General features: G+C 42.8%; 1 protein-coding gene and 10 non-coding genes across 11 annotated transcripts in view; 1 reads left to right on the forward strand and 10 right to left on the reverse strand.

Moving 5' to 3' along the window:
- Positions 1 to 18,903, forward strand: part of LOC130088913 (piggyBac transposable element-derived protein 4-like) — a 118,743-nt gene that overhangs the window by 34,124 nt on the left and 65,716 nt on the right. The gene's annotated exons all lie outside the window — the stretch shown is intronic.
- Positions 1,168 to 1,381, reverse strand: LOC130099107 (small nucleolar RNA U3). The gene has a single exon (XR_008808362.1). It is a non-coding gene; the product is annotated as a small nucleolar RNA U3 (small nucleolar RNA).
- Positions 2,880 to 3,093, reverse strand: LOC130105103 (small nucleolar RNA U3). Its single transcript, XR_008809556.1, has one exon. It is a non-coding gene; the product is annotated as a small nucleolar RNA U3 (small nucleolar RNA).
- On the reverse strand, positions 4,592 to 4,805 carry LOC130092523 (small nucleolar RNA U3). The gene has a single exon (XR_008807936.1). It is a non-coding gene; the product is annotated as a small nucleolar RNA U3 (small nucleolar RNA).
- LOC130073543 (small nucleolar RNA U3) lies at positions 6,304 to 6,517 on the reverse strand. Its single transcript, XR_008804373.1, has one exon. It is a non-coding gene; the product is annotated as a small nucleolar RNA U3 (small nucleolar RNA).
- LOC130095166 (small nucleolar RNA U3) lies at positions 8,016 to 8,229 on the reverse strand. Its single transcript, XR_008808060.1, has one exon. It is a non-coding gene; the product is annotated as a small nucleolar RNA U3 (small nucleolar RNA).
- Positions 11,186 to 11,399, reverse strand: LOC130091691 (small nucleolar RNA U3). The gene has a single exon (XR_008807845.1). It is a non-coding gene; the product is annotated as a small nucleolar RNA U3 (small nucleolar RNA).
- LOC130094341 (small nucleolar RNA U3) lies at positions 12,899 to 13,112 on the reverse strand. Its single transcript, XR_008807972.1, has one exon. It is a non-coding gene; the product is annotated as a small nucleolar RNA U3 (small nucleolar RNA).
- Positions 14,611 to 14,824, reverse strand: LOC130103007 (small nucleolar RNA U3). The gene has a single exon (XR_008809317.1). It is a non-coding gene; the product is annotated as a small nucleolar RNA U3 (small nucleolar RNA).
- LOC130099751 (small nucleolar RNA U3) lies at positions 16,323 to 16,536 on the reverse strand. The gene has a single exon (XR_008808457.1). It is a non-coding gene; the product is annotated as a small nucleolar RNA U3 (small nucleolar RNA).
- On the reverse strand, positions 18,035 to 18,248 carry LOC130105790 (small nucleolar RNA U3). Its single transcript, XR_008809664.1, has one exon. It is a non-coding gene; the product is annotated as a small nucleolar RNA U3 (small nucleolar RNA).

Below are 18,903 nucleotides of genomic sequence, written 5' to 3' on the forward strand. Positions count from 1 at the left end.
ACAAGCTGACGTCGGTCGTGCACTTAGAAAACATGCTGTGGCTGACATCGAAATGTGAAATGAACCCGTGTCAGGCCCGTTTTTTCAATAGCACCTGATTTTCGTATCTGCTGTCTTATCCGAGATGCAATTCCACATCGCTGCAAACATTTCAAGTTTTTGCAGTGATGCGGTATTGCATCTCGGATGAGACAACGTTCGCTTTATTCAAAGGACGCCGTGACACGGGCCCCAAGACGAGGAGAGGTTTAAGCTGCCTCAAAACACAACCACAAGAGAGACGGGAGCAGGGTTAACAGAAATGATCTTTTATTTAGCCAAGAACTTAGGAATGTAAACTGGAACTTAGGTTCCTTCCGGGCTGTGGTATCAGTGGCGGCTTTGTTCCCCACGTCTGTTTCAACGCTAGGCCACCTTAAAGGGGGAAGACACAACTGAAGAAAGGCAAAATCATTAAAAAGAAGATGTTGCAAGTCTGTCTCTGTCTTCTTACTCTTCAGCCGGTTCTCTCTTGGCCAACGTGTGCTTCAGCACCTCATACTGAAGGATTCTGTACTTAGAACCATCTAGCCTTGAGTGTAGCAGAGTTCCCAATTGTACAGTGACCTCCATTAGGCCATCATTGCCTACAGCTGTGGGTGGTTCCAAGTTTGGAATGTGAGTTGGTGGAAATGCTCAAGATTGATGTCTTGTCCTAGCCGGGAGCTGCTCCATTGGTCCTGGGCTCCTGTTTCCAATATTGGATTGCCACAACGCATTTCAGAAAAGCTTCTAAAACAATCCACTTTCTCAAAAGGCACAAATGTCAAACAACGCTCAGATTATATACCCCTTTCTTCAACATCGACAAAAGCTACACAGAAACTTCATCAACGACACAGAGTTGACGTCCAACGAAAAAGTCCCGCACCTACCAACAATTGCTAACGTAGGCATTTCAGACACTTGACTTTGATTGCGTTCTTGGAAAACTTGCAATGGCTGACCTCAAACTGAGCACATATCCAGAGCACTCTTTACCATAAAACCCACTTTTAGCAACTGCTGTCTTACACAACACACAGTCCTGCATCATTGCAAACGGTTCTGCCTTTCAACAAAGTTTTCTGCATGGGACCTACAGATGCAAAAACAAAGAAATTCCAAAATGAGACTTAAATGCCAAACACCACTCAGAACATACTCCTTTCTTCAATATTGCAAAAAGCAATACAGAACGTTCATCAACGACACAGAGCTCACAACCAAAGTCGCTGCTCTGCGCCCAATTCACGCTCAGAAAGGAGCATCATTACTCTTCATCGTGGGTTGGGAGACAAACACTTTCGAAACACATTTCCAAGCAAAGAACTATAGAAATGATCCCTGAAAATATAGTCTTAACGGTTTATGGAAACTCAATCGGCATTCCATTCTGCTGCGCCTCTCCTCTAAAAGGGTTTTGCCTAGTTGAATTTTGTGGGCTTTAAAGTTTACGTGACATTTTAGCACATACATCGGAGCCAAAAGCAGAAAGGACTTCCACAATCTCTTTGAAGCCTACTGTTAAGATATGTGGAATACACACAACAATCCATAATGTCATACTTTTTTGTAAGCATAGCTGCCCGTCTCATGCTTTGTAGTTGACATTTGTTGAAGCTAAATGTAGAAAATCTTTGAAAAGAAAAGTCACAGGCACATTAACAATTCTTTATGTAGACATTTCAGAAACAAGCTGACGTCGGTCGTGCACTTAGAAAACATGCTATGGCTGACATCGAAATGTGAAATGAACCCGTGTCAGGCCCGTTTTTTCAATAGCACCTGATTTTCTTATCTGCTGTCTTATACGAGATGCAATACCACATCGCTGCAAACATTTCAAGTTTTTGCAGTGATGCTGTTTTGCATCTCGGATGAGACAACGTTCGCTTTATTCAAAGGATGCCGTGACACGGGCCCCAAGACGAGGAGAGGTTTAAGCTGCCACAAAACACAACCACAAGAGAGACGGGAGCAGGGTTAACAGAAATGATCTTTTATTTAGCCAAGAACTTAGGAATGTAAACTGGAACTTAGGTTCCTTCCGGGCTGTGGTATCAGTGGCGGCTTTGTTCCCCACGTCTGTTTCAACGCTCGGCCACCTTAAAGGGGGAAGACACAACTGAAGAAAGGCAAAATCATTAAAAAGAAGATGTTGCAAGTCTGTCTCTGTCTTCTTACTCTTCAGCCGGTTCTCTCTTGGCCAACGTGTGCTTCAGCACCTCATACTGAAGGATTCTGTACTTAGAACCATCTAGCCTTGAGTGTAGCAGAGTTCCCAATTGTACGGTGACCTCCATTAGGCCATCATTGCCTACAGCTGTGGGTGGTTCCAAGTTTGGAATGTGAGTTGGTGGAAATGCTCAAGATTGATGTCTTGTCCTAGCCGGGAGCTGCTCCATTGGTCCTGGGCTCCTGTTTCCAATATTGGATTGCCACAACGCATTTCAGAAAAGCTTCTAAAACAATCCACTTTCTCAAAAGGCACAAATGTCAAACAACGCTCAGATTATATACCCCTTTCTTCAACATCGACAAAAGCTACACAGAAACTTCATCAACGACACAGAGTTGACGTCTAACGAAAAAGTCCCGCACCTACCAACAATTGCTAACGTAGGCATTTCAGACACTTGACTTTGATTGCGTTCTTGGAAAACTTGCAATGGCTGACCTCAAACTGAGCACATATCCAGAGCACTCTTTACCATAAAACCCACTTTTAGCAACTGCTGTCTTACACGACACACAGTCCTGCGTCATTGCAAACGGTTCTGCCTTTCAACAAAGTTTTCTGCATGGGACCTACAGATGCAAAAACAAAGAAATTCCAAAATGAGACTTAAATGCCAAACACCACTCAGAACACACTCCTTTCTTCAATATTGCAAAAAGCAATACAGAACGTTCATCAACGACACAGAGCTCACAACCAAAGTCGCTGCTCTGCGCCCAATTCACGCTCAGAAAGGAGCATCATTACTCTTCATCGTGGGTTGGGAGACAAACACTTTCGAAACACATTTCCAAGCAAAGAACTATAGAAATGATCCCTGAAAATATAGTCTTAACGGTTTATGGAAACTCAATCGGCATTCCATTCTGCTGCGCCTCTCCTCTAAAAGGGTTTTGCCTAGTTGAATTTTGTGGGCTTTAAAGTTTACGTGACATTTTAGCGCATACATCGGAGCCAAAAGCAGAAAGGACTTCCACAATCTCTTTGAAGCCTACTGTTAAGATATGTGGAATACACACAACAATCCATAATGTCATACTTTTTTGTAAGCATAGCTGCCCGTCTCATGCTTTGTAGTTGACATTTGTTGAAGCTAAATGTAGAAAATCTTTGAAAAGAAAAGTCACAGGCACATTAACAATTCTTTATATAGACATTTCAGAAACAAGCTGACGTCGATCGTGCACTTAGAAAACATGCTATGGCTGACATCGAAATGTGAAATGAACCCGTGTCAGGCCCGTTTTTTCAATAGCACCTGATTTTCGCATCTGCTGTCTTATCCGAGATGCAATACCACATCGCTACAAACATTTCAAGTTTTTGCAGTGATGCGGTATTGCATCTCGGATGAGACAACGTTCGCTTTATTCAAAGGACGCCGTGACACGGGCCCCAAGACGAGGAGAGGTTTAAGCTGCCACAAAACACAACCACAAGAGAGACGGGAGCAGGGTTAACAGAAATGATCTTTTATTTAGCCAAGAACTTAGGAATGTAAACTGGAACTTAGGTTCCTTCCGGGCTGTGGTATCAGTGGCGGCTTTGTTCCCCACGTCTGTTTCAACGCTAGGCCACCTTAAAGGGGGAAGACACAACTGAAGAAAGGCAAAATCATTAAAAAGAAGATGTTGCAAGTCTGTCTCTGTCTTCTTACTCTTCAGCCGGTTCTCTCTTGGCCAACGTGTGCTTCAGCACCTCATACTGAAGGATTCTTTCCTTAGAACCATCTAGCCTTGAGTGTAGCAGAGTTCCCAATTGTACGGTTACCTCCATTAGGCCGTCATTGCCTACAGCTGTGGGTGGTTCCAAGTTTGGAATGTGAGTTGGTGGAAATGCTCAAGATTGATGTCTTGTCCTAGCCGGGAGCTGCTCCATTGGTCCTGGGCTCCTGTTTCCAATATTGGATTGCCACAACGCATTTCAGAAAAGCTTCTAAAACAATCCACTTTCTCAAAAGGCACAAATGTCAAACAACGCTCAGATTATATACCCCTTTCTTCAACATCGACAAAAGCTACACAGAAACTTCATCAACGACACAGAGTTGACGTCCAACGAAAAAGTCCCGCACCTACCAACAATTGCTAACGTAGGCATTTCAGACACTTGACTTTGATTGCGTTCTTGGAAAACTTTCAATGGCTGACCTCAAACTGAGCACATATCCAGAGCACTCTTTACCATAAAACCCACTTTTTGCAACTGCTGTCTTACACAACACACAGTCCTGCATCATTGCAAACGGTTCTGCCTTTCAACAAAGTTTTCTGCATGGGACCTACAGATGCAAAAACAAAGAAATTCCAAAATGAGACTTCAATGCCAAACACCACTCAGAACATACTCCCTTCTTCATTATTGCAAAAAGCAATACAGAACGTTCATCAACGACACAGAGGTCACAACCAAAGTCGCTGCTCTGCGCCCAATTCACGCTCAGAAAGGAGCATCATTACTCTTCATCGTGGGTTGGGAGACAAACACTTTCGAAACACATTTCCAAGCAAAGAACTATAGAAATGATCCCTGAAAATATAGTCTTAACGGTTTATGGAAACTCAATCGGCATTCCATTCTGCTGCGCCTCTCCTCTAAAAGGGTTTTGCCTAGTTGAATTTTGTGGGCTTTAAAGTTTACGTGACATTTTAGCGCATACATCGGAGCCAAAAGCAGAAAGGACTTCCACAATCTCTTTGAAGCCTACTGTTAAGATATGTGGAATACACACAACAATCCATAATGACATACTTTTTTGTAATCATAGCTGCCCGTGTCATGCTTTGTAGTTGACATTTGTTGAAGCTAAATGTAGAAAATCTTTGAAAAGAAAAGTCACAGGCACATTAACAATTCTTTATGTAGACATTTCAGAAACAAGCTGACGTCGGTCGTGCACTTAGAAAACATGCTATGGCTGACATCGAAATGTGAAATGAACCCGTGTCAGGCCCGTTTTTTCAATAGCACCTGATTTTCGTATCTTCTGTCTTATCCGAGATGCAATACCACATCGCTGCAAACATGTCAAGTTTTTGCAGTGATGCGGTATTGCATCTCGGATGAGACAACGTTCGCTTTATTCAAAGGACGCCGTGACACGGGCCCCAAGACGAGGAGAGGTTTAAGCTGCCACAAAACACAACCACAAGAGAGACGGGAGCAGGGTTAACAGAAATGATCTTTTATTTAGCCAAGAACTTAGGAATGTAAACTGGAACTTAGGTTCCTTCCGGGCTGTGGTATCAGTGGCGGCTTTGTTCCCCACGTCTGTTTCAACGCTCGGCCACCTTAAATGGGGAAGACACAACTGAAGAAAGGCAAAATCATTAAAAAGAAGATGTTGCAAGTCTGTCTCTGTCTTCTTACTCTTCAGCCGGTTCTCTCTTGGCCAACGTGTGCTTCAGCACCTCATACTGAAGGATTCTGTACTTAGAACCATCTAGCCTTGAGTGTAGCAGAGTTCCCAATTGTACGGTGACCTCCATTAGGCCATCATTGCCTACAGCTGTGGGTGGTTCCAAGTTTGGAATGTGAGTTGGTGGAAATGCTCAAGATTGATGTCTTGTCCTAGCCGGGAGCTGCTCCATTGGTCCTGGGCTCCTGTTTCCAATATTGGATTGCCACAACGCATTTCAGAAAAGCTTCTAAAACAATCCACTTTCTCAATAGGCACAAATGTCAAACAACGCTCAGATTATATACCCCTTTCTTCAACATCGACAAAAGCTACACAGAAACTTCATCAACGACACAGAGTTGACGTCCAACGAAAAAGTCCCGCACCTACCAACAATTGCTAACGTAGGCATTTCAGACACTTGACTTTGATTGCGTTCTTGGAAAACTTGCAATGGCTGACCTCAAACTGAGCACATATCCAGAGCACTCTTTACCATAAAACCCACTTTTTGCAACTGCTGTCTTACACAACACACAGTCCTGCGTCATTGCAAACGGTTCTGCCTTTCAACAAAGTTTTCTGCATGGGACCTACAGATGCAAAAACAAAGAAATTCCAAAATGAGACTTAAACGCCAAACACCACTCAGAACATACTCCTTTCTTCAATATTGCAAAAAGCAATACAGAACGTTCATCAACGACACAGAGGTCACAACCAAAGTCGCTGCTCTGCGCCTAATTCACGCTCAGAAAGGAGCATCATTACTCTTCATCGTGGGTTGGGAGACAAACACTTTCGAAACACACTTCCAAGCAAAGAACTATAGAAATGATCCCTGAAAATATAGTCTTAACGGTTTATGGAAACTCAATCGGCATTCCATTCTGCTGCGCCTCTCCTCTAAAAGGGTTTTGCCTAGTTGAACTTTGTGGGCTTTAAAGTTTACGTGACATTTTAGCGCATACATCGGAGCCAAAAGCAGAAAGGACTTCCACAATCTCTTTGAAGCCTACTGTTAAGATATGTGGAATGCACACAACAATCCATAATGACATACTTTTTTGTAAGCATAGCTGCCCGTGTCATGCTTTGTAGTTGACATTTGTTGAAGCTAAATGTAGAAAATCTTTGAAAAGAAAAGTCACAGGCACATTAACAATTCTTTATGTAGACATTTCAGAAACAAGCTGACGTCGGTCGTGCACTTAGAAAACATGCTATGGCTGACATCGAAATGTGAAATTAACCCGTGTCAGGCCCGTTTTTTCAATAGCACCTGATTTTCGTATCTGCTGTCTTATCCGAGATGCAATACCACATCGCTGCAAACATTTCAAGTTTTTGCAGTGATGCTGTATTGCATCTCGGATGAGACAACGTTCGCTTTATTCAAAGGACGCCGTGACACAGGCCCCAAGACGAGGAGAGGTTTAAGCTGCCACAAAACACAACCACAAGAGAGACGGGAGCAGGGTTAACAGAAATGATCTTTTATTTAGCCAAGAACTTAGGAATGTAAACTGGAACTTAGGTTCCTTCCGGGCTGTGGTATCAGTGGCGGCTTTGTTCCCCACGTCTGTTTCAACGCTAGGCCACCTTAAAGGGGGAAGACACAACTGAAGAAAGGCAAAATCATTAAAAAGAAGATGTTGCAAGTCTGTCTCTGTCTTCTTACTCTTCAGCCGGTTCTCTCTTGGCCAACGTGTAGTTCAGCACCTCATACTGAAGGATTCTGTACTTAGAACCATCTAGCCTTGAGTGTAGCAGAGTTCCCAATTGTACGGTGACCTCCATTAGGCCATCATTGCCTACAGCTGTGGGTGGTTCCAAGTTTGGAATGTGAGTTGGTGGAAATGCTCAAGATTGATGTCTTGTCCTAGCCGGGAGCTGCTCCATTGGTCCTGGGCTCCTGTTTCCAATATTGGATTGCCACAACGCATTTCAGAAAAGCTTCTAAAACAATCCACTTTCTCAAAAGGCACAAATGTCAAACAACGCTCAGATTATATACCCCTTTCTTCAACATCGACAAAAGCTACACAGAAACTTCATCAACGACACAGAGTTGACGTCCAACAAAAAAGTCCCGCACCTACCAACAATTGCTAACGTAGGCATTTCAGACACTTGACTTTGATTGCGTTCTTGGAAAACTTGCAATGGCTGACCTCAAACTGAGCACATATCCAGAGCACTCTTTACCATAAAACCCACTTTTTGCAACTGCTGTCTTACACAACACACAGTCCTGCGTCATTGCAAACGGTTCTGCCTTTCAACAAAGTTTTCTGCATGGGACCTACAGATGCAAAAACAAAGAAATTCCAAAATGAGACTTAAATGCCAAACACAACTCAGAACACACTCCTTTCTTCAATATTGCAAAAAGCAATACAGAACGTTCATCAACGACACAGAGGTCACAACCAAAGTCGCTGCTCTGCGCCCAATTCACACTCAGAAAGGAGCATCATTACTCTTCATCGTGGGTTGGGAGACAAACACTTTCGAAAAACATTTCCAAGCAAAGAACTATAGAAATGATCCCTGAAAATATACTCTTAACGACTTATGGAAACTCAATCGGCATTCCATTCTGCTGCGCCTCTCCTCTAAAAGGGTTTTGCCTAGTTGAATTTTGTGGGCTTTAAAGTTTACGTGACATTTTAGCGCATACATCGGAGCCAAAAGCAGAAAGGACTTCCACAATCTCTTTGAAACCTACTGTTAATGGCTCGTTTCCACTGAGGCTTACGGTACGGTACGGTACAGTACAGTACGGGTCGGGTCGGTACAGCATGATCCGGCTAGCGTTTCCACTGCCAACAGTACCCTTACTTGATAGGCATGGTGTTTGCCGGAGAGAAGCGATCGACGTCATTTTCGCGCGAAGAAAGCGACATAGTAAACAACAATGGATGCCAGACAGCAGATCTTGTTCTTGCTTCTCGGGATGTTTGTCACAAGAAACAAGCGCTGGCATTAGGCGTTTCTCAATACCAAGTAGCCACGCAAAGTCCGACTCAGGAGAATGATCCCGAGGACGCGAGTCCAGTAATTCTGCTGATGGAACAGCGCGTTCTTGAATGCGCCACTCAGCTCGCTCTGCTACTCCGGTTATGTACATTTTAGGCAACAATAAAACGAAATATGTTATAAAACACCACTCTGCTTCTTTTCGATTTAATTTAAATACATTTTAAACATTATAAGCACACAAATGTGGTTCAGGCAACGCATAGCCTATTGATTATATTCACTGCATGTAACGTTATATTTATAACAAAACTAAATATAAAACACAATCCTGCCTCTTTTCGTTTAAATTTAAAAATATTAAACATATTCCAGGCAATGTATTGCATATTGCATTGGTACAAATGTTGCAATAAACAACATTACAGATGATCTTGTAATAAAATAAAATAAATGACAAAACTATCTATTTTTGTTGAATTTCAGTTTTATCAATAATAGCCATTATAAAAGTATAAGTAAAAGGTACAAAATATATACAGTAAAGCTTTAATAACAAAGCAAACAATTCAGTCAATTATACAAATTCAGCGCTCAAATATATGAAACTTCACTTAGCCTTCTGCCAAAACTATTGGCCAGGGAACGAATTATAGATTCACGAGACCAAAGATCGCCTGTTAGGTCTGTACAAGACGAATTATATCTCATGTTTAACCACTACAGAGACGTCAGAGTCAGCGGCAAACATCAGAACGGCTAGCCGGGGAAAGGCTGCTCCAGGCGGGGTACTTGAGCGCCGAGCACCCGGTGATTGCTTGGAATGGATCTTCAAATGATCATAAATCTATAAATAAACCACAGATTTGAGCTTTAAAAAACTACTTTCTCGCCTGAAAAACTCTTAAAACTACATTTCGTGACACAATAACAGTAGTATTATATTTTAACTGTATGCTTCTAATGCCCTTGTAGCACGCGCAAGTGACGATACTCTGTCAACCAATCAAGGTTCTGCAGTGAGTCTAGCTCCACCTTTTAGTACCGTACCACTGTGCTAGGTACCCCAACGGAAGGGTACCCAAAAAGTGGTACAGTACGGTTCGGCTTTTTGGTACCATTCACAACTTTTGACAGTGGAAACGCAAATAATTGCGTACCGAACCGAACCGAACTGTACCGTACCGTACCGCTCAGTGGAAACGAGGCATAAGATATGTGGAATACACACAACAATCCATAATGTCATACTTTTTTGTAAGCATAGCTGCCCGTGTCATGCTTTGTAGTTGACATTTGTTGAAGCTAAATGTAGAAAATCTTTGAAAAGAAAAGTCACAGGCACATTAACAATTCTTTATGTAGACATTTCAGAAACAAGCTGACGTCGGTCGTGCACTTAGAAAACATGCTATGGCTGACATCGAAATTTGAAATGAACCCGTGTCAGGCCCGTTTTTTCAATAGCACCTGATTTTCGTATCTGCTGTCTTATCCGAGATGCAATACCACATCGCTGCAAACATTTCAAGTTTTTGCAGTGATGCGGTATTGCATCTCGGATGAGACAACGTTCGCTTTATTCAAAGGACGCCGTGACACGGGCCCCAAGACGAGGAGAGGTTTAAGCTGCCACAAAACACAACCACAAGAGAGACGGGAGCAGGGTTAACAGAAATGATCTTTTATTTAGCCAAGAACTTAGGAATGTAAACTGGAACTTAGGTTCCTTCCGGGCTGTGGTATCAGTGGCGGCTTTGTTCCCCACGTCTGTTTCAACGCTAGGCCACCTTAAAGGGGGAAGACACAACTGAAGAAAGGCAAAATCATTAAAAAGAAGATGTTGCAAGTCTGTCTCTGTCTTCTTACTCTTCAGCCGGTTCTCTCTTGGCCAACGTGTGCTTCAGCACCTCATACTGAAGGATTCTGTACTTAGAACCATCTAGCCTTGAGTGTAGCAGAGTTCCCAATTGTACGGTGACCTCCATTAGGCCATCATTGCCTACAGCTGTGGGTGGTTCCAAGTTTGGAATGTGAATTGGTGGAAATGCTCAAGATTGATGTCTTGTCCTAGCCGGGAGCTGCTCCATTGGTCCTGGGCTCCTGTTTCCAATATTGGATTGCCACAACGCATTTCAGAAAAGCTTCTAAAACAATCCACTTTCTCAAAAGGCACAAATGTCAAAAAACACTCAGATTATATACCCCTTTCTTCAACATCGACAAAAGCTACACAGAAACTTCATCAACGACACAGAGTTGACGTCCAACGAAAAAGTCCCGCACCTACCAACAATTGCTAACGTAGGCATTTCAGACACTTGACTTTGATTGCGTTCTTGGAAAACTTGCAATGGCTGACCTCAAACTGAGCACATATCCAGAGCACTCTTTACCATAAAACCCACTTTTTGCAACTGCTGTCTTACACAACACACAGTCCTGCGTCATTGCAAACGGTTCTGCCTTTCAACAAAGTTTTCTGCATGGGACCTACTGATGAAAAAACAAAGAAATTCCAAAATGAGACTTAAATGCCAAACACCACTCAGAACATACTCCTTTCTTCAATATTGCAAAAAGCAATACATAACGTTCATCAACGACACAGAGATCACAACCAAAGTCGCTGCTCTGCGCCCAATTCACGCTCAGAAAGGAGCATCATTACTCTTCATCGTGGGTTGGGAGACAAACACTTTTGAAACACAATTCCAAGCAAAGAACTATAGAAATGATCTCTGAAAATATAGTCTTAACGGTTTATGGAAACTCAATCGGCATTCCATTCTGCTGCGCCTCTCCTCTAAAAGGGTTTTGCCTAGTTGAATTTTGTGGGCTTTAAAGTTTACGTGACATTTTAGCGCATACATCGGAGCCAAAAGCAGAAAGGACTTCCACAATCTCTTTGAAGCCTACTGTTAAGATATGTGGAATACACACAACAATCCATAATGTCATACTTTTTTGTAAGCATAGCTGCCCGTGTCATGCTTTGTAGTTGACATTTGTTGAAGCTAAATGTAGAAAATCTTTGAAAAGAAAAGTCACAGGTACATTAACAATTCTTTATGTAGACATTTCAGAAACAAGCTGACGTCGGTCGTGCACTTAGAAAACATGCTATGGCTGACATCGAAATGTGAAATGAACCCGTGTCAGGCCCCGTTTTTTCAATAGCACCTGATTTTCGTATCTGCTGTCTTATCCGAGATGCAATACCACATCGCTGCAAACATTTCAAGTTTTTGCAGTGATGCGGTATTGCATCTCGGATGAGACAACGTTCGCTTTATTCAAAGGACGCCGTGACACGGGCCCCAAGACGAGGAGAGGTTTAAGCTGCCACAAAACACAACCACAAGAGAGACGGGAGCAGGGTTAACAGAAATTATCTTTTATTTAGCCAAGAACTTAGGAATGTAAACTGGAACTTAGGTTCCTTCCGGGCTGTGGTATCAGTGGCGGCTTTGTTCCCCACGTCTGTTTCAACGCTAGGCCACCTTAAAGGGGGAATACACAACTGAAGAAAGGCAAAATCATTAAAAAGAAGATGTTGCAAGTCTGTCTCTGTCTTCTTACTCTTCAGCCGGTTCTCTCTTGGCCAACGTGTGCTTCAGCACCTCATACTGAAGGATTCTGTACTTAGAACCATCTAGCCTTGAGTGTAGCAGAGTTCCCAATTGTACGGTGACCTCCATTAGGCCATCATTGCCTACAGCTGTGGGTGGTTCCAAGTTTGGAATGTGAGTTGGTGGAAATGCTCAAGATTGATGTCTTGTCCTAGCCGGGAGCTGCTCCATTGGTCCTGGGCTCCTGTTTCCAATATTGGATTGCCACAACGCATTTCAGAAAAGCTTCTAAAACAATCCACTTTCTCAAAAGGCACAAATGTCAAACAACGCTCAGATTATATACCCCTTTCTTCAACATCGACAAAAGCTACACAGAAACTTCATCAACGACACAGAGTTGACGTCCAACGAAAAAGTCCCGCACCTACCAACAATTGCTAACGTAGGCATTTCAGACACTTGACTTTGATTGCGTTCTTGGAAAACTTGCAATGGCTGACCTCAAACTGAGCACATATCCAGAGCACTCTTTACCATAAAACCCACTTTTTGCAACTGCTGTCTTACACAACACACAGTCCTGCGTCATATCAAACGGTTCTGCCTTTCAACAAAGTTTCCTGCATGGGACCTACAGATGCAAAAACAAAGAAATTCCAAAATGAGACTTAAATGCCAAACACCACTCAGAACACACTCCTTTCTTCAATATTGCAAAAAGCAATACATAACGTTCATCAACGACACAGAGATCACAACCAAAGTCGCTGCTCTGCGCCCAATTCACGCTCAGAAAGGAGCATCATTACTCTTCATTGTGGGTTGGGAGACAAACACTTTCAAAACACATTTCCAAGCAAAAAACTATAGAAATGATCCTTGAAAATATAGTCTTGACGGTTTATAGAAACTCAATCGGCATTCCATTCTGCTGCGCCTCTCCTCTAAAAGGGTTTTGCCTAGTTGAATTTTGTGGGCTTTAAAGTTTACGTGACATTTTAGCGCATACATCGGAGCCAAAAGCAGAAAGGACTTCCACAATCTCTTTGAAGCCTACTGTTAAGATATGTGGAATACACACAACAATCCATAATGTCATACTTTTTTGTAAGCATAGCTGCCCGTGTCATGCTTTGTAGTTGAGATTTGTTGAAGCTTAATGTAGAAAATCTTTGAAAAGAAAAGTCACAGGCACATTAACAATTCTTTATGTAGACATTTCAGAAACAAGCTGACGTCGGTCGTGCACTTAGAAAACATGCTATGGCTGACATCGAAATGTGAAATGAACCCGTGTCAGGCCCGTTTTTTCAATAGCACCTGATTTTCGTATCTGCTGTCTTATCCGAGATGCAATACCACATCGCTGCAAACATTTCAAGTTTTTGCAGTGATGCGGTATTGCATCTCGGATGAGACAACGTTCGCTTTATTCAAGGGACGCCGTGACACGGGCCCCAAGACGAGGAGAGGTTTAAGCTGCCACAAAACACAACCACAAGAGAGACGGGAGCAGGGTTAACAGAAATGATCTTTTATTTAGCCAAGAACTTAGGAATGTAAACTGGAACTTAGGTTCCTTCCGGGCTGTGGTATCAGTGGCGGCTTTGTTCCCCACGTCTGTTTCAACGCTAGGCCACCTTAAAGGGGGAAGACACAACTGAAGAAAGGCAAAATCATTAAAAAGAAGATGTTGCAAGTCTGTCTCTGTCTTCTTACTCTTCAGCCGGTTCTCTCTTGGCCAACGTGTGCTTCAGCACCTCATACTGAAGGATTCTGTACTTAGAACCATCTAGCCTTGAGTGTAGCAGAGTTCCCAATTGTACGGTGACCTCCATTAGGCCATCATTGCCTACAGCTGTGGGTGGTTCCAAGTTTGGAACGTGAGTTGGTGGAAATGCTCAAGATTGATGTCTTGTCCTAGCCGGGAGCTGCTCCATTGGTCCTGGGCTCCTGTTTCCAATATTGGATTGCCACAACGCATTTCAGAAAAGCTTCTAAAACAATCCACTTTCTCAAAAGGCACAAATGTCAAACAACGCTCAGATTATATACCCCTTTCTTCAACATCGACAAAACCTACACAGAAACTTCATCAACGACACAGAGTTGACGTCCAACAAAAAAGTCCCGCACCTACCAACAATTGCTAACGTAGGCATTTCAGACACTTGACTTTGATTGCGTTCTTGGAAAACTTGCAATGGCTGACCTCAAACTGAGCACATATCCAGAGCACTCTTTACCATAAAACCCACTTTTTGCAACTGCTGTCTTACACAACACACAGTCCTGCGTCATATCAAACGGTTCTCCCTTTCAACAAAGTTTTCTGCATGGGACCTAGAGATGCAAAAACAAAGAAATTCCAAAATGAGACTTAAATGCCAAACACCACTCAGAACACACTCCTTTCTTCAATATTGCAAAAAGCAATACAGAACGTTCATCAACGACACAGAGCTCACAACCAAAGTCGCTGCTCTGCGCCCAATTCACGCTCAGAAAGGAGCATCATTACTCTTCATCGTGGGTTGGGAGACAAACACTTTTGAAACACATTTCCAAGCAAAGAACTATAGAAATGATCCCTGAAAATATAGTCTTAACGGTTTATGGAAACTCAATCGGCATTCCATTCTGCTGCGCTTCTCCTCTAAAAGGGTTTTGCCTAGTTGAATTTTGTGGGCTTTAAAGTTTACGTGACATTTTAGCGCATACATCAGAGCCAAAAGCAGAAAGGACTTCCACAATCTCTTTGAAGCCTACTGTTAAGATATGTGGAATACACACAACAATCCATAATGTCATACTTTTTTGTAAGCATAGCTGCCCGTCTTATGCTTTGTAGTTGACATTTGTTGAAGCTAAATGTAGAAAATCTTTGAAAAGAAAAGTCACAGGCACATTAACAATTCTTTATGTAGACATTTCAGAAACAAGCTGACGTCGGTCGTGCACTTAGAAAACATGCTGTGGCTGACATCGAAATGTGAAATGAACCCGTGTCAGGCCCGTTTTTTCAATAGCACCTGATTTTCGTATCTGCTGTCTTATCCGAGATGCAATTCCACATCGCTGCAAACATTTCAAGTTTTTGCAGTGATGCGGTATTGCATCTCGGATGAGACAACGTTCGCTTTATTCAAAGGACGCCGTGACACGGGCCCCAAGACGAGGAGAGGTTTAAGCTGCCACAAAACACAACCACAAGAGAGACGGGAGCAGGGTTAACAGAAATGATCTTTTATTTAGCCAAGAACTTAGGAATGTAAACTGGAACTTAGGTTCCTTCCGGGCTGTGGTATCAGTGGCGGCTTTGTTCCCCACGTCTGTTTCAACGCTAGGCCACCTTAAAGGGGGAAGACACAACTGAAGAAAGGCAAAATCATTAAAAAGAAGATGTTGCAAGTCTGTCTCTGTCTTCTTACTCTTCAGCCGGTTCTCTCTTGGCCAACGTGTGCTTCAGCACCTCATACTGAAGGATTCTGTACTTAGAACCATCTAGCCTTGAGTGTAGCAGAGTTCCCAATTGTACAGTGACCTCCATTAGGCCATCATTGCCTACAGCTGTGGGTGGTTCCAAGTTTGGAATGTGAGTTGGTGGAAATGCTCAAGATTGATGTCTTGTCCTAGCCGGGAGCTGCTCCATTGGTCCTGGGCTCCTGTTTCCAATATTGGATTGCCACAACGCATTTCAGAAAAGCTTCTAAAACAATCCACTTTCTCAAAAGGCACAAATGTCAAACAACGCTCAGATTATATACCCCTTTCTTCAACATCGACAAAAGCTACACAGAAACTTCATCAACGACACAGAGTTGACGTCCAACGAAAAAGTCCCGCACCTACCAACAATTGCTAATGTAGGCATTTCAGACACTTGACTTTGATTGCGTTCTTGGAAAACTTGCAATGGCTGACCTCAAACTGAGCACATATCCAGAGCACTCTTTACCATAAAACCCACTTTTAGCAACTGCTGTCTTACACAACACACAGTCCTGCATCATTGCAAACGGTTCTGCCTTTCAACAAAGTTTTCTGCATGGGACCTACAGATGCAAAAACAAAGAAATTCCAAAATGAGACTTAAATGCCAAACACCACTCAGAACATACTCCTTTCTTCAATATTGCAAAAAGCAATACAGAACGTTCATCAACGACACAGAGCTCACAACCAAAGTCGCTGCTCTGCGCCCAATTCACGCTCAGAAAGGAGCATCATTACTCTTCATCGTGGGTTGGGAGACAAACACTTTCGAAACACATTTCCAAGCAAAGAACTATAGAAATGATCCCTGAAAATATAGTCTTAACGGTTTATGGAAACTCAATCGGCATTCCATTCTGCTGCGCCTCTCCTCTAAAAGGGTTTTGCCTAGTTGAATTTTGTGGGCTTTAAAGTTTACGTGACATTTTAGCACATACATCGGAGCCAAAAGCAGAAAGGACTTCCACAATCTCTTTGAAGCCTACTGTTAAGATATGTGGAATACACACAACAATCCATAATGTCATACTTTTTTGTAAGCATAGCTGCCCGTCTCATGCTTTGTAGTTGACATTTGTTGAAGCTAAATGTAGAAAATCTTTGAAAAGAAAAGTCACAGGCACATTAACAATTCTTTATGTAGACATTTCAGAAACAAGCTGACGTCGGTCGTGCACTTAGAAAACATGCTATGGCTGACATCGAAATGTGAAATGAACCCGTGTCAGGCCCGTTTTTTCAATAGCACCTGATTTTCTTATCTGCTGTCTTATCCGAGATGCAATACCACATCGCTGCAAACATTTCAAGTTTTTGCAGTGATGCTGTTTTGCATCTCGGATGAGACAACGTTCGCTTTATTCAAAGGATGCCGTGACACGGGCCCCAAGACGAGGAGAGGTTTAAGCTGCCACAAAACACAACCACAAGAGAGACGGGAGCAGGGTTAACAGAAATGATCTTTTATTTAGCCAAGAACTTAGGAATGTAAACTGGAACTTAGGTTCCTTCCGGGCTGTGGTATCAGTGGCGGCTTTGTTCCCCACGTCTGTTTCAACGCTCGGCCACCTTAAAGGGGGAAGACACAACTGAAGAAAGGCAAAATCATTAAAAAGAAGATGTTGCAAGTCTGTCTCTGTCTTCTTACTCTTCAGCCGGTTCTCTCTTGGCCAACGTGTGCTTCAGCACCTCATACTGAAGGATTCTGTACTTAGAACCATCTAGCCTTGAGTGTAGCAGAGTTCCCAATTGTACGGTGACCTCCATTAGGCCATCATTGCCTACAGCTGTGGGTGGTTCCAAGTTTGGAATGTGAGTTGGTGGAAATGCTCAAGATTGATGTCTTGTCCTAGCCGGGAGCTGCTCCATTGGTCCTGGGCTCCTGTTTCCAATATTGGATTGCCACAACGCATTTCAGAAAAGCTTCTAAAACAATCCACTTTCTCAAAAGGCACAAATGTCAAACAACGCTCAGATTATATACCCCTTTCTTCAACATCGACAAAAGCTACACAGAAACTTCATCAACGACACAGAGTTGACGTCTAACGAAAAAGTCCCGCAACTACCAACAATTGCTAACGTAGGCATTTCAGACACTTGACTTTGATTGCGTTCTTGGAAAACTTGCAATGGCTGACCTCAAACTGAGCACATATCCAGAGCACTCTTTACCATAAAACCCACTTTTAGCAACTGCTGTCTCACACAACACACAGTCCTGCGTCATTGCAAACGGTTCTGCCTTTCAACAAAGTTTTCTGCATGGGACCTACAGATGCAAAAACAAAGAAATTCCAAAATGAGACTTAAATGCCAAACACCACTCAGAACATACTCCTTTCTTCAATCTTGCAAAAAGCAATACAGAACGTTCATCAACGACACAGAGCTCACAACCAAAGTCGCTGCTCTGCGCCCAATTCACGCTCAGAAAGGAGCATCATTACTCTTCATCGTGGGTTGGGAGACAAACACTTTCGAAACACATTTCCAAGCAAAGAACTATAGAAATGATCCCTGAAAATATAGTCTTAACGGTTTATGGAAACTCAATCGGCATTCCATTCTGCTGCGCCTCTCCTCTAAAAGGGTTTTGCCTAGTTGAATTTTGTGGGCTTTAAAGTTTATGTGACATTTTAGCGCATACATCGGAGCCAAAAGCAGAAAGGACTTCCACAATCTCTTTGAAGCCTACTGTTAAGATATGTGGAATACACACAACAATCCATAATGTCATACTTTTTTGTAAGCATAGCTGCCCGTCTCATGCTTTGTAGTTGACATTTGTTGAAGCTAAATGTAGAAAATCTTTGAAAAGAAAAGTCACAGGCACATTAACAATTCTTTATATAGACATTTCAGAAACAAGCTGACGTCGATCGTGCACTTAGAAAACATGCTATGGCTGACATCGAAATGTGAAATGAACCCGTGTCAGGCCCGTTTTTTCAATAGCACCTGATTTTCGCATCTGCTGTCTTATCCGAGATGCAATACCACATCGCTGCAAACATTTCAAGTTTTTGCAGTGATGCGGTATTGCATCTCGGATGAGACAACGTTCGCTTTATTCAAAGGACGCCGTGACACGGGCCCCAAGACGAGGAGAGGTTTAAGCTGCCACAAAACACAACCACAAGAGAGACGGGAGCAGGGTTAACAGAAATGATCTTTTATTTAGCCAAGAA

Source organism: Rhinichthys klamathensis, unplaced genomic scaffold (genome assembly GCF_029890125.1).
Source record: "Rhinichthys klamathensis goyatoka isolate OS25496 unplaced genomic scaffold, OSU_Roscu_1.1 h1tg000001l_1, whole genome shotgun sequence".
Lineage (NCBI taxonomy): Eukaryota > Metazoa > Chordata > Actinopteri > Cypriniformes > Leuciscidae > Rhinichthys > Rhinichthys klamathensis.